The sequence below is a fragment of the Plecotus auritus genome (genome assembly GCF_963455305.1).
Source record: "Plecotus auritus genome assembly, chromosome: 3".
NCBI lineage: Eukaryota > Metazoa > Chordata > Mammalia > Chiroptera > Vespertilionidae > Plecotus > Plecotus auritus.
Window position 1 is genome coordinate 145,559,368 of NC_137772.1, and position 15,372 is coordinate 145,574,739.

The following is a 15,372-nucleotide window of genomic DNA, read 5'->3' on the forward strand; positions in this document are numbered from 1 at the left end:
CCATCAATAAAACAACAAGAAAGCCCACTGCATGGTAGAACATATTTGCCCATGATATTTCAGATAAGCGTTTAATCTCCAAAATTTACAGGAACTCATACAACTTAACATAAGGCAGATAAATGATCCAATCAAAAAATGGGCAAAGGACCTAAATAGACACTTTTTGAAAGAGGATATACAGAAGGCCAAGAGACATATGAAAACATGCTCAAAGCCACTAATCAAGAGATGCAAATCAAAACAACAATGAGATACCATCTCACACCTGTCAGAATGGCTATCATCAACAAAAGACAAGTGCTGGAGAGGATGTGGAGAAAAAAGAACCCTCTTGCACTGCTGGTGGGAATGCAGACTGGTGCAGCCACTGTGGAAAACAGTATGACATTTCCTCAAAGAATTAAAAATGGAACTGCCATTTGACCCAGTATTCCCACTTCTAGGAATATATCCCAAGAAAACAGAAACACCAATCAGAAAGGATATATGCACTCCTATGTTCATAGCAGCACAATTTACAATAGCTAAATTTTGGAATTAGCCTAAGTGCCCATCGGCAGATGAGTGGGTTAAAAAACATTGGTACATCTACACAATGGAATACTATGCTGCTATAAAAAAGAAGGAATTCTTACCACTTGCAACAGCATGGATGGAACTGGAGAGCATTATGCTAAGCCAGTGGTCGGCAAACTCATTAGTCAACAGAGCCAAATATCAACAGTACAACGATTGAAATTTCTTTTGAGAGCTGAAAACCGACTTCTGCGCATGGGCCACGAAGTTTCAATCACACTGTATGTGCACGCCCGCACGTGGTATTTTGTGGAAGAGCCACACTCAAGGGGCCAAAGAGCCGCATGTGGCTCGCAAGCCGCAGTTTGCCAACCACTGTGCTAAGCGAAATAAGCCAGTCAGTGAAAGAAAAATATCACATGATCTCACTCATTTGTGGAATATAAAGAACATTATAAACTGATGAACAAAAATAGACACAGAGGCAAAGAAGCATAGAATGGACTGTCAAACTGCAGCAGGAAGACTGGGAAGGGGGGAGGTAAGAGATCAACCAAAGGACTTGTATGCATACATATAAGCATAATCAATGGAGACAAGAAACTGGGGGAGGAGGGAGTTAGGTGAGGGAGAGGGCATGTGCTGGGTGGGGGGGTAGGGGAGGCCAGGGAAAAGTAGATGGGGAAAAAAAGGAGACATATGTACTACTATTTGCAATACTTTAAACAATAAAGTAAAATTAAAAATAAATAAATAAAATCTTAGTTTATGTTTTGGAGGCACAGAAGTATAAAGATGTAAATGTATGCCATCAATAACCAAATGAAATGAGGAAAGAAATATAAAGGAACAGAGTTCTGTATGTTGTTGATAAGAAATTAAATTTGAGAGCTTTTTAGGAGGTGACAAGACTTGATCATTTGAACAAATTAAGAAATGAAAGGAGTCTTGGCTGACTTCTAGATTTGATTATTCAGTGATTGATTGAATGGCAATGCCTATGAGCATAGGAAGGAGAATGATCACATTTGGGGAAAATACAATGAGTCTATGAATAAAGCTATTGACTTTAAAATGATTAACTAAATACAGGAAACAAAATTCAGTACAGATCTGAATAGATCATCTGGGACCTCAGGAATGGGACCAAGTGAAACTACAGATGTATGTGTTATTGGAAAATGGCAGTTATGTATAGATAACTTGGGGTAAAAATACAGAATGAGAAGATAAGGCAACCAAAAAAGTGTTATTTAAGAATGGGTTTAGCAAGATAAATATAATACCACAATGATATAACAGTATTTAAAAAGGCTTATTTTTCTCACAGAACCAGAAATCCAGTGGTGAAAACTCCAGGGGTTTTTGCCACTGTTAAACACTATCTTCCAAGACTTAGCTTGTTTCCTTGAACTACTTGTTTTCACTGAATCTGCTAGTGTTGGCTTTCACACTTACATTTACTAGTTCATAGTTATGAGAACACTGCACTCCTGTCTCATACACACATTCTAGACAGAAAAAAATAAAGTAGAAATAGGAAGCTTCAATGTAAGAAAACAAATGTTTAAAAAAAAAAACCTAAAATATACTTCATTGACCAAAATAGTTATATGACTATACCTAACTAAAGAGATTCACAAAAGTATTTTGACCTACTATACCTAAATGAGAATCACAAAAATATTTTGAACTCAGTACATAGCTACTCCAAACCAGTACATTTGTATTAAGGAAGAGTGTAGGAAGTGCTAATGGCAGGCAATTCATAGTTATCCTAAGAAATAAAAGAAGTTTACTTCAGGGCTTATCAGAAGAGGCAGCCCTGCTGAAGAATATGGAGAGAGAGCAGCTCAAAAGACCATGAGATTCTTGAAGAGAACAGTGACATGTAATTCAAACAAATGGGAAGTGAGTAGCAGCAGTATATATGGGTAGAGTTTGTGTATAAGAGACTTGATGAAAATGTATATTGAAATAGCTCTGAAAACAGTAGCGTATTTTCTTCTTGTTTACACTATTTCATTTGCACATGAACTGCCCTCCACTTTGAAAAAACTGCCCTTTTACCTCTATTTTTTAAATTCTGCACTACTTGTTTACCTACTATGATAATCTTTACTTTATAATGTCTTAGTGAACTAAATATATTTAATCATATAAAGCAAGTTAAGATTGATATGTAAGTGCAATGGAAAAAGAGTAAGGAGTTAAAATAAATTAACAATAATTACAAAAATCTTATTCTCAGGAAGTAAGCAGTCAGAAAAAGAGAAATGGATGCGAGAGACATTGTGAGAAAAAAAACAAAACACTTGATACAGCTTGAATTTGGAATGGGTTTTGGATAAGAGTGAGGGTGAGGAATAAGACTTATGCCTTAATTGTCTTTATGTGTCCTTGCACTAAGCATACTGTTTTGATTATCTTGGGCATGAGATGAATACCTGCTGAATTTCTCTTGTCATACAGCTCACTGCACTTTTCCCATTTTAAATTAGAAGTGGAACTGCTTGAAGAAAGAAGTTCAACAAATATTCATCACGTACCCAGGATGACCAAAAGAGTCTGCTAAGCATGAGAACACATAAAGACAATTAAAGCATCGCCTGTCTTCTCATAAAGCTCATATAAAAAAATCTTCAATACAAGATGAAACTGCAAGTGGCTTAATAAAAATTAAATCAGACTGTATTGAACATGAACAATATGGAAACTATTGTATCTTAAAGATACCAAGATGAATAATGTACCATCAACTATTATTAATAGAATTCTAGTCCACTTAGAAAAGGGAGAACAGATAGTATGATGATGGCCACCTTAAGTGTAGCAACAACCATTTGCTTTACAATGTATACATTTTCTCACTGTTCTTATAACAACATGAAATACAGGATTTCTGTCCCCATTTAAAGGACAAAGAAATAAGCCTACAAGTTAAATAAATATATAAGATATCGAATAATGGTATGCAGATTTGAAGCCAGATCTGATCTCAACCCATGTTCTTTCATTATGCCATTTCCCTCTTGAAACAGAATGTGAATCTGTGCATTGTCAAGAGGAAGACATGACATTCAGTTGGGTCTCTCAGGAATAAAAATTAAATTAAGAATGTGTTTGTGGACAGCTACACTTACCTTTATATTTTTCTATTAAAAAATAAACCTTGGAGATTGTTACTTGTGGCTTCTTAAACTTTTTTTTCTCCAGATACTTTTCCTTTCATATTTTTGGACTTTTTTATGCTTTTGAAATGAGCTCTCAATAACAAAATATCAAGTTATATAAAAAAATTCCAGCCATTGGCACAGTACAGAGAAGCCCACAAGTTAGGACAGACACCAGGAGGCAAGAGGTGGGAAATGACTGAAGCAATGGTTAACAAATGTTCACAGAAAGATAAAACTATCCAGCAGGCTGGGCCCTAATTTAGCACAAGTTTGACTAGTCACTACAGTGGTGGGTGGCCTCAGTGTGCTTAGGTTCAGATTCTACATGGCAATACAATTTCTTCCAGTTAAAAGAGTTCTTGGCTTTTACTGATCACACAGTGGCCTGAGGGCACAGGAACAATCTATTAGTTTTTCAAAATGCTTTCAGAGACCTGATAGACATACTGAGAGACTTTAGGAGCTCTATACCTCAGTGACAGCATATAATTGGGGTTTCCTGGCTGGATACGTAGCTCAGCCAAGATCCAAATGCCATTTGTGAGCTTCAGAGGTTGGGACAGCATGTCATGCCCTTCCACATTCCTCTCAGCAATAGTATAAATGTTGTTGTTTGCAACTTGCTGGAAACAGTGTCAGCATTTAAATGACATTCCTTCATCTGAAACTGAAGGTCCTTTTCATTGCAGAAATCCTTCCATGTTGCAAGAAAAACCTGGTGCTCCATTCTGCCATCTTCTACAAAAAGCACATTGAGTGGGATGAGGCAGCTGAAGTAGAAGATGTCAATCCTGTTTTCCACAGCCACCTGCAGGTTTTTCAGAGGTTCCATATTCATGACTGGGGCCAAGATGTTGAGATTCAGGGAGACATCAATGCTCTGGTTTGGCATCAGTGTTATATGGCCAGAGGAGTTCTGGGGATGACACCAAAGCTATTCTTATTAACCTGGATTGCAAATTCTGTCATGTGCTGCAGAGCTTTGTTGGTGAAGTTCAAGTCTATATAGTTGTGCCCCTGATGATGGAATAAATATTCCGGAAATCTCTAAGCATTTAGCCTTTACTGCAGACAGCCTTAGAAGCCACATATCCACCATGTGTATGCCTATCCCTGTACAGAATTCAAATAAATCATTCAGACCACTGCTGACCACAGCAAAAGTAGGTGAAGGAGCAATAGTTGTGGGCACTGATAATGGCAGGAAGGATTGTTCCACTGTTGGACTTCCTCCAATGCTTCCGCCAAGCTCACTGCCAAGCAGAATATCTAGTCCTCCTCCCAAGAGATCCACTGTTCCCATCTGCATGGCGGACGCCTGTGTCACATTGACGGGGGAACCAAGATCAAGTTCAGAGGGTCTCCCAGAAGGTCACCTTGAGAGGGAATAACCTGATGTAGTTCCAGGTTGGGGGTAGTGGTGGTGCCAACAGGACTGTCACCTGCATCAGTGCTCCCATGATGTATTGGCAAGTGTTTGTGATAGATTCATGGTTTCCTTCCACAAAAGCATTGGAAGGCTTGTGGTACAAAGAGGCAGAGAACCACTGTGGCAGATTAGCTCATCCAGCAATGAGCTAATGAGATCTGTCTCCTCAGAGATCCTTGGCTTCTCAGACAATACTACTTCTTTGGCTGTGACAGAGTCCATTGAGTGAAACTTCCAATAAATATAGCCCCTGTCTCAAAGGTCAGGATTATCAGAATCCTGAGTTGCCAAAATCAAGACCAGTTCCTGTGCTTCTGATGGTTTCTTGAGAAATAGCTTCACTATGGCAGTAAGCAGAGTGAGCTGCAACCTGGGTGCTTTCGTCATGAGCACCCTCCAGGGAACGCTCTAGTAACTCATCTGCATTGTCAATTCATTCAGCATATTCTCCCACAATCCAAATCATAGCTGCTCGATCATCTGGAGCATCCAACGAGTCCAAGTTCTTATAACAGTGACAATGATACTTTCATACTTGTTGGGGTACTTGCAGAAGATGTCACTGATTAAAACAATCACCTCTTGGGCCACATAATTTACTTTGGTCTTGATAAAATCAAGCAATTTGCTTCTACAATGTTCTGCATATTATTCCACCTTGATGGCACACTGTCCAATGGCCCAAACAGCTTTGCAAACAAAGTCAACACCAAATTTTGGATATATCCTTCAGTTCTGCCAGAATCTGAACAATATTAGCTTGGAATTCCAAAAGAATCGTGATGTCAAACTTCTCTAGTGTAACATAGATGGGATCATTATACTTCACAAAGAAGACTTTGATTTCCTGCTTTAAAATTTCAGGCATTTTTTGGACAATTAGGTTGATGTTCTTCAGGGCGATGTACTGCACCTCTGGCTCCCCAGACAGCAAAGTGACAGGTGGAGGGGCCAACTTCTTCAGCAACATATTAAAATAGAGTACTTGAGTAACAACTCTATACATTTCATTAGGAATTTTACTGTGAAAGCCCCACAGCTGAGTTGGTATGAGATAGCCAGGGAGTTAGTTACCCACTCACAGATGCTCTGAGTCTCCTGGTTATTCTTTAGAATTGTAATTGAACAGGCAGTGCAGAATGAAAATCTGGTCCCATTCAGAGCACTCATTCAGGGCTGTCAGCACCTTACTAATGTTCTGTGGGCTCAGATCGAATAAGTTGCTGTTTGGGTGTGATTCACTGATTTCAGATAACATTGCTACAGCATTAGCCACCCTTGAATTTGAATCTGCTAGAAGATCCTGCAGAGAATTCATAAATCCCCAATCTTCCACCATTTGAGCATTGATATCATGGCATGTTGCCAGGTAGATTGCTATAGTTTTCTGAACACAGGTATCTTTATCCTTCAAGCACTTGTGGAGAGACTCAGATATTCTATAATCTTGTCCATCCGATGCACCCCATGGTTCTGACTGCCAAAGCCTGAGTTGGAGGATTGGGATCTTCACAGTCCTTCACAAGGCTATAGACATCCAGGTTGGCCATGTCCAGCTGCCTGTTGGCATAACTCATCAAGTAGACGTACATAAGCTTCTTTAGTTCCAGGCTGTCAGTCTGCATACAGTTCACTACATCTGGAAAGAGAGTGCTAACATCCTTCCCCACAGTCAGCAGCAATTACTTTCTTCACAGTATCTTCCCTCTTTTCTTCCCTTTTCATTGTTGAATTAAGCCTTTAATTCAAAGATTTATCCTTTTTTATTGGTTGTGAAGTACTTTGAGTTGTCTCTTTAATAATGTACACCAGAGGCAAGGGCCAGGTGGCAGCAGCAGCCAGAGAACACAGCCTCAGTGAAGTAATGGTTTAGTCACCTTAACTTTCCCATCAAGACCTTGAGGCATCAAAGGAGAGTGAGAAGGAAAACCCATCACAAGTATCAACCTTTTTTAAGTCCATGTTTGGTCTTGAAAATCCATGTGGATTTTACTTTTACTCCACAATATGTATGTTCTATAAGTATAGAATTTTATTTTCAATAAATAAACAGCTCTCCAACAAGATGTATTATTCTTCACCATGTTGTGTCATATGCTTTGCATGCTCAGTATTCATCCAAGAGTTTCATTTTCCATAGTTGGAAGGAAACTCAGTTGAGGTAGCATTCAAAGAGCTTGCAAAGTTTAAGGTATTCAACTTGATTACAATTCAAATGTGCTTATCTGAGAGGAATCAAGAATTCATTGTTGCCATCTGACTATGGGCTATATTATTGTTTTAATTGGGAAGCAAACAAACGTTTTTCTGAAAAGTATCCATGCCATCATGATTATAAAAACTGAGTTGAAGTTTAAATAAAACATTATCTGTAATATTTTGACCTCTTTCTGCATGGAGCTGGCAGTTCCACATACTTGTCTTTTATCCCCTTTTATACTTTTAAAAAATTCCCTTCTGAACCTGGATGGAAAAAAGTTCTCAGCTAAAATGAGTTTATTTTGTTTCTGAGTTTTGAAGGAGATGTCTGCTTGTGTTTATTGTTTCTAAAGTTTTGGCAGGATAAAGAAAAGCATTTTTACTTTTAAAAATCATAGGGGAATATTTAAATTAATAAAAAGAAAATGAGAGCAAGTTTAGGCCATTCTTTTGAAGCAAGTAGGCAATTCAAAGTCATAAGGCAGGATTTCAAAGAACCATTGCCTAAAAAGGCTTCCTTCTACTAAATCGAAACTAAATTTAATTGAAACAAATTGTCCATATAGTCCAACAGACTTAAAATATTTTTCCTTTTTCTTTATCTCCAAGTCCCTGTACATTAATATATCCTCCCCAAATATATTGCTAATCATATCTACTATCTCTGCCTTATCCTATCTAATAAAAGAGTAATATGCAAATTGACCATACCTCCACTACACCACCAGCCACACCCACCAGCCAATCAGGAGCGAGTATGCAAATTAACCCAACCAAGATGGCGGTTAATTTGCATATCCAGGAGTAGAGCGAAGACTGAAGACAGCATAGAAGGAAGCCAAGTGTTGCAGAAGGGAGCGAAGCTGCGGAGAAGCAAGCAAGTGGGGCTGCGGAGAAGGGAGGGAAGCAGGCGGGATGGGGGAGAAGGGAGGGAAGCAGGCAGAGAAGGGAGGGAAGCAGTCGGGGTGGGGGAGAAGGGAGGGAAGCAGACCACCGCAGGAAGCCCTATTGCAGGAATCTTCCTACAATGGGCCTCTAGTTTCTAATACTTTTCTGTCACTTATTTAACCTGTAAAATGGTATGAGTAGATTTGAATGCACTACCTTTAACCAAAAATATGTGCACACTATCATATATTCAAACTTACACACAAATACACACACATCTTTGCCTTGGGAAGTTTGGCGCAGAATTCCATGCAAAAAAAGCAGGCAGACTTTGCAGAAGACCATCATATTTTTAAGCTTTACAGATCATGTGTTCTATGCCCTGGCCAATGTGGCTTAGTTGGTTGGTGTGTCATCCTGTACTCTGAAGGCTTTCATGGGTTCGATACCTGGTCAAGCCACATACCTGAGTTGACCCAGTTGGGGCACATAATGGGAGGCAACCGGTTCATTTCTCTCTCACATTAATGTTTCCTTCTCTTTTTCTCTTCTCTTCTCTTCTCTTCTCTTCTCTTCTCTTCTCTTCTCTTCTCTTCTCTTCTCTTCTCCTGTTCAAGAAAACTTGATCTGTAAACCCAACTGTGATCTGTAAATTTAACCCACCCACATTTTATATTAGAAGTGTCAACTGGAGAACTAATATTTCAACAGATAAAGAACACTTTTGACCTCCCCTTAACATGTTCTAAGGTCCTTAATAGAAGGAGTTGACATAAGTAGGTCAAAGAAAACTTCCTAGAGGAAATGATATATGAACTCAAAGTAGGTTGGGTAGAAATATCTAATTAAGAAGGGGAAAAAGAATGTTCCAATCAAAAGGAACAACATATAGAAATGGTGAGTATGAAGGATTGGAAGAAGGCTAGTGGCACTGGATGAGAGAAAGTAGGGAAGACTGGTATAAAGAGGAAACAAGAGAGCAGGATATAAAGGTTGCATTATTCAGGGTGCTGAAGGCCATAGTCAGAATTCTATCCTCTTTCCTAAGAACAATATGTACCATTAAAGGGTATATAAGCATAGGGTGAATGTGATCAGAAATATATTTTGACATATTACTCTGCAATGAAGAATAGGTTAAAGGAAAGTTTAGAGATTGCTGGGAGATTAGTCTGTAGGGCATTGAGAATTCTATAACAATAAGTATAGCAGGGAATGTTGTGCTAGCATTGCACATGCAAAAAAATAAACAATCTGAGAAATATTTATGAAATATGATTGGCAGGACTTGGTGATGGTTTAGATGTGGAAGGTGAACACCCTGTCCAAGATGACTACTAAATTCCTTGCTAGTAAACTCTACAGTGCCATTCACAGAGACAAGGAAGGCTGAAAAAAAAAACAAAAAAAAAACAAAAAACTAGAAATGAGAGAGAATATGGTGAATTTACTTTTTATATATCCTGTATTTGAGGTGCTTTTGAAATTTCCAAGAATGGATATCAGAGAAGGGTCCTGGATTAGTGCATCTGTTATCTCTGTATAACTAGCTAGAAATAGTAGAAGTCATAAAGGTGAATAAAGGCATCAGAAGTGAAAAATGAGAGATTCTATGACTAAGCTTAAGCAACTTCAATACTCATTGATTGGCCCACTCTGATGAACCTGATAAGCATAGCGAGAGGTAGGAAGAAAATCAAAGGGCATCATTGCAAGAAATTCAAATAATGAGAATGTTTCAACGCAAGAGTGTAGAAAATAGTGCTGAATGTTACTTAAGCAGACTAGGAAGCATATGCAAAACTGTTCTTTGACTTGTATGCATATATGCAAAACCCATTGACACATGGTGTGGTAAAGGTGAGGGGTAGGTGAGGACTAGAAGGGATCAATGGGGGAAAAGGTATATGTAATACTTTCCAGGAAGATGATTGTGGCTCTTATCAGGAGCTGTTTGGTAGAGACAAGGTGCTAATGCCTGATCAGGATTTGAGGAGCGAGAGATAATAAATGAATGCAGCAATTATAAACATAACTTTTGAGAAAAATTGTATTAGAATTCCATGGCTCTACATGTTGGTGAAATGATACCAAAACTCACACACATACCAGAAACATGAACATTAATCTAGATTCATAGTTCTATTTTACTTTCTACTACCAGTTTTCTTTGAAATCTGCAAAATTCTGTCCTTGAAGACTTACATAGCAAGCAGCAGCATAGGCTAAAAAGAAGATAAGCCATGGACTTGAATCCCAAATCTATCTATGACTAGCTGTAAATCTTAATAAGCTGCTTAACTTCTCTAAGCCTTTATTTTCTCATTACTAGAGGCCCAATGAAGATTCATGTACCGGTGGGGTCCCTCAGCCCCACCTGCGGGGATTGGGCAGAAACCGGCAGTCTGACATCCCCCTAGGGGTCACGGAGTGTGAGAGGGCACTCTGCAAAGTTGCTGTCGCTTTGCAGCTCCTGAGTTGAGAATCTGACCCCTGGTGGTCAGTGTGTGTCATAGCTACCAGACTATCAGCCAGTCCCTTAGGCTTTTTTATATATAGATAACACATCACTAAGGAAATCTCTCTCATGGAGCTTGTTGGGAATTAGAAAGATTATATATTAAAATACCAAGTAAAATGCTTAGTACACAGAAAATATAATTAAATGATAACCCTTTTAAATGTTACAAATTAAACATCTTTTCTCTGTGTCTCCTTTTTCTTCACATCAATACTTCTGTTTGGGTTTTCATCAATGTTTGCTGGTTTACTTCAGTTGTCCCTTACTTAGCCTTTCTTCAACTCATCTTCCAGATTGTTGCCAAGTGCAAACTTTCTAAATGGCATATATAATTATACTGTTGCCTTTCTTAAAACACTTAAAATATTTCAATAATCCTCCCTAGCTTTCAGAATAAAGTTAAAATTTCTCATATTATTATCCAAGGCCCATCATGTGCTTATGCTTGCTTTAAAATCCTACTCTATTTCCTGCCATTTTCCCACAGGAACAATTCTGATAAATTTCACAGAACATTTTGCTTATTCATCACACAGACCTCACTGTTCACAGAGCACTTTGTTCTATCCCTTCATCAAAACTAAACTTAACCGCCACTGTAAAGATTTTCTTGAACCTGATATAATAGATTTTCTTTATGATCCAGCATCCAGAGCATTTCTCTTTCTTATGTAATGGGGTAAACTATTATTTCTTTTTCATGGATCTAGACTGCCATGAATCAAATATTGACCCTGATATTTATTAGTTGTGTGCCTTTAAGCTAATAACTTTATCTTTAACTCACTTTTCCCATCTGTAAAATGAAGATCACATTAAAGGTGGCTTATTATAAACTTTATTATAATCATATAAATCATTCCAGAATTTGTAAAATAAGTGTTCTTTACCAAGCAGAAATAGAGCTTTTAGAAGTAAAATCATGGATATCAACAATATAAGCCATTTTGCTATAAAATATAAAGTTATCCATATTTTATCTGAAGTAATAAGTATAATGTAAGAAAACCTATCCTAGCTCCATTTTTCAAAATATCAATCTCTAAAACTATTTTATTAGGAAAGAAAACATTAACTACTAACTTTTATATTTTATATGGAAAAGCTACAGCATCTTATTGTAATCTTTTGAACTTTATTTAAGCTTTAATTAAATTTGAAAAACATTCTAAATATTCTACAAACACATGTAACTATATATGTAATAAAAGATAAAAGTTGATAGGAAACATTGTTTTTGGAATATGATATTTCAGCCATCTTTGTGATTAATATCAGTGAATTTTGTTTGAGCTATTCACGATTATCAATATTAAGCATGTTCATTGTTTCTAACTCAAAATTACCTGACTTTGACAGAATCATGAAAATCTTTTGATTGTTTTCTAGAATTAGCTAAATTTAGATATCAGTAATAAGCAAGACCAAAGAACCCAAAATGTATTAATCACTTGCTCATTTTACAGGCAGAACAAGATTGTTTTAGAAAAGAACAATGTGTTCTTTACATTTGGGTACTGGAATATAGATATGAACCAAACTGCTTCAATAAAATGTCATGGACAAGCATACATTTTTAACTTTTGTCAAGGAGAAACTAAGTATTTTGATTATGAAAATAGAGTGAGACTTCCATAAGTAGAGACTTACCACAACTTTTTATTGCTCTTGAGCATAAAGTTTTATAGACCAAGAGATGAAACCTGAGGATAAAAGAAGAAATATATGTAATCACAGTGACGGAAATCAATAAACAGTGTAGATTACAGAAGAGGCAACCTCTAACTGCTGCCATTTTTATGTAAAGAATTTTGTTGGGGCAATATGGAGCATGCTCTGACTCGGATGCAGCATGATATAGTGGACTCGGTTCTTAGACCAACACAGGCTCTAATATTAACTCTGACTATATTATGTCAGGAAAAATTTTAAATATTGAGTTTCAGTTATTTCATCTGACCAATAAGTATAAAGTTGCCTGAAGAGTATACGAAGTTATATGAAATTATTTTATCTAAACCTGGCACAAATGTGCTATTTCACAATTCTAACTCTTTATCAGTAGTCATCCTGGTTTAATTAAATACAGGACCTTGGGAAAATTATTATTTATTGCACCTTCCATGTCAATTTCTTTTATAGTAGATACCAAACAGTCCACAAATGTAACCATGTAGAAACTGTATGTGTTTGATAACCTTTACTCCTTTCTTTCCTTTTGATTCAAAGTGGCCTCATCTAGCACCCTGATTCACCTGCTTCTTCTCCCTTGCATGTCCACTCCCTTAATCATTAAGCCCTCAGGACAATGTTCTGGTCATCATCAAGGTATCAAATAATCTTATAAATAAATCCTTGTGTATATTTGTGGTAGGCAGTTAGATAGACATGGCAGAATAAGGACAATGGGCCAAGTACAGAAGGGCACCAGGGCAGAAAGCCCCAGCTGCCTAGAAAGAAACAAAACTGGGAAAACAAGGACCTCCCCTCCCTTTTCTTCCCTAGCATATTGCTAGTCATGTGGTTTAGACCTCCCCGATCTTCCCTTCCTAGAGATTACATCTAGGCCTCAGTTGTGTTTCATCTTCAGGCCTAGAGATGCAGAAAAACTAAACACGTGATGCCATGTGCCATGCCTAACATCAGGACCAGCTGCATTTACTAATGACCGACCCCTCCCCCTGGCACCAACCAATCAGTGGAGACCACACTCTGAAAGGACACACCTGGAAAGCTGATGAACATTCTATTGAGATCTTCCCCCAGGACATCCTCTAAAATCTCCACCCTTACAAGCCTTTAGGACAGAGGACCCAGTTCTCTCTCCCTCTCCAGAGCACACCTGCACCTTTCCCTCCCCCCTCCTCCTACAACCCCTACCCTTCTCTCTCCTAAGCTCCAAGGGTGCTTATTTTGCCTGTGTTCTAGATAAACTTTCTCTTATAGTTTGAGTTCTTTCCCAGCCAGAATTCAAGTATGGAGGTTGCTGAACCAAGGTCCTGTCTGACTCCACCAGTCTAACACCTGGTGCCATTCACACCACTGCCAACATATTGACCCCAGAGACAAAGTTTCTGTCAAACTGGAGATAACATCTAGGCCTCAGTGTGCTTCAGCTCCAGGCCCGGGAAAGCAGTGAATCTGACAAAGTGATACAATGACTGACATCAAGATCAGATACAGTGATCAACTACTCCCCAACCTAGCACCAACCAAGCAGTAGAGACCACAGCCCTGATACTGACCCTAACTCCTTTAGTCACTGTGATGAACAATGTTTCTCTTATATAACACATTCCCCGAAAGCCATCAATGAGCCAGGTCTTTAGCATTAGCTTACCCGTGTCTCTGGGTATGGGCCACTTCCTAAAAATAAACCATTACTTTCTTTGCTATAAACTCTGTTCCTCTCTTATTGGGCTTTGATACACACAAGCAAAGAATTGGTCCTGCAACACCAATTCAGGTGTGTAAAATCTAATTTTGTTTATAAGTGCCACTACTGTTCTTAAGATTCCTATTTTATAGATGTCAAAAATGCTTAATTCCACCAATTCATCGTAACTCATTTACTTCTGTTTTAAAAACGAGTCTCTTAGAATTCTTCCTCACACACACACCACCACTAGGCACACACAAATGCACAGGTATGGTTCTCCCTCTTACTTTCTGAGTCATCTAAATCCTACAGTGAAGTTGTATATTATTCTAGCATTAGAAGGGAGGTATCTGGTCCTCATGCCACTTTCTGGCTTCTCCAGTCTGCAGAGAAATGTAGTTCATATCAATCTGGCCCACACTACTGTCACTGTCTTCTTTAATCCAGTTCATGTTTCCATACCAGATTTCAATTGTCAAAACCATATAATTTGCATCCTCTTTGTTCTAACCATAAGTTCTCTTCTGGTGGTACCTTGCTTTTTCCAACAATTCTGAATCCTTGATAGGGGTTATCTGACCTCATACGGATCTAAGGAATCTCCTTCAGTCATTAGTCATTGGTACTCTAATCCTGGGTGCCATTTTGGACAGTCGGTTTTCCTATATAAGGCTTGTCACTTTCTGTATTATATTGCGAGAAGCCAGTCAATTAGTACTTTCTCCTCATATCTACAGGTTTACTTTATCTCCTTCACTTTTGGGGGCCTGGTCCAAAAAAACAAGGGCTGGGTACTTCCCAGAGAACACTGTTTCTAATATCTAGTCACATTCCTTTGTGATATCTTTTTCCATATGCTAATCAGTGGAAACCTCACTTCCTATTTTAAGATATCAATTCTTGGTTCAAATTCCAACTGGCTTTGCTTCTTCATATTTAATTTGAACTTCTGGCACTGAAGCAAAAATAAATATACTTTTCTGTCTCAAGCACAAGTTTCTTGAAATTGAAAATCTGGTCTTTTCAAAACATTGTCTCCACAAGAGGTTTACAGACATTCAGAAGTGAAGAATTTGCCTCCTTGTTTTCTTTTGTTTTCTCCTTTTCTTTTACTTTTATCATTTCTGCCCTGAGGATACAATTTATAGAAACCCCTTCCTGCTGCCTGAGAGCACAAAAAAAGGAATAGGCCAACATGGTTTTGATGTCAAAACTTTGCCCAGTGCACTTGCCACTGCTAAAGAGATCTAGAATAGACTGG

General features: G+C 38.1%; 1 pseudogene across 1 annotated transcript; it reads right to left on the reverse strand.

Moving 5' to 3' along the window:
* Nucleotides 1-4,102: 4,102 nt before the first annotated feature.
* LOC308244198 (AP-1 complex subunit beta-1-like) lies at nt 4,103-7,086 on the reverse strand (annotated as a pseudogene). Its single transcript has 2 exons — nt 7,022-7,086; nt 4,103-6,917 (listed from the first exon to the last, which is right to left on the reverse strand). The product of its transcript is annotated as an AP-1 complex subunit beta-1-like (transcript).
* Between the last annotated feature and the right edge of the window lie 8,286 nt (nt 7,087-15,372).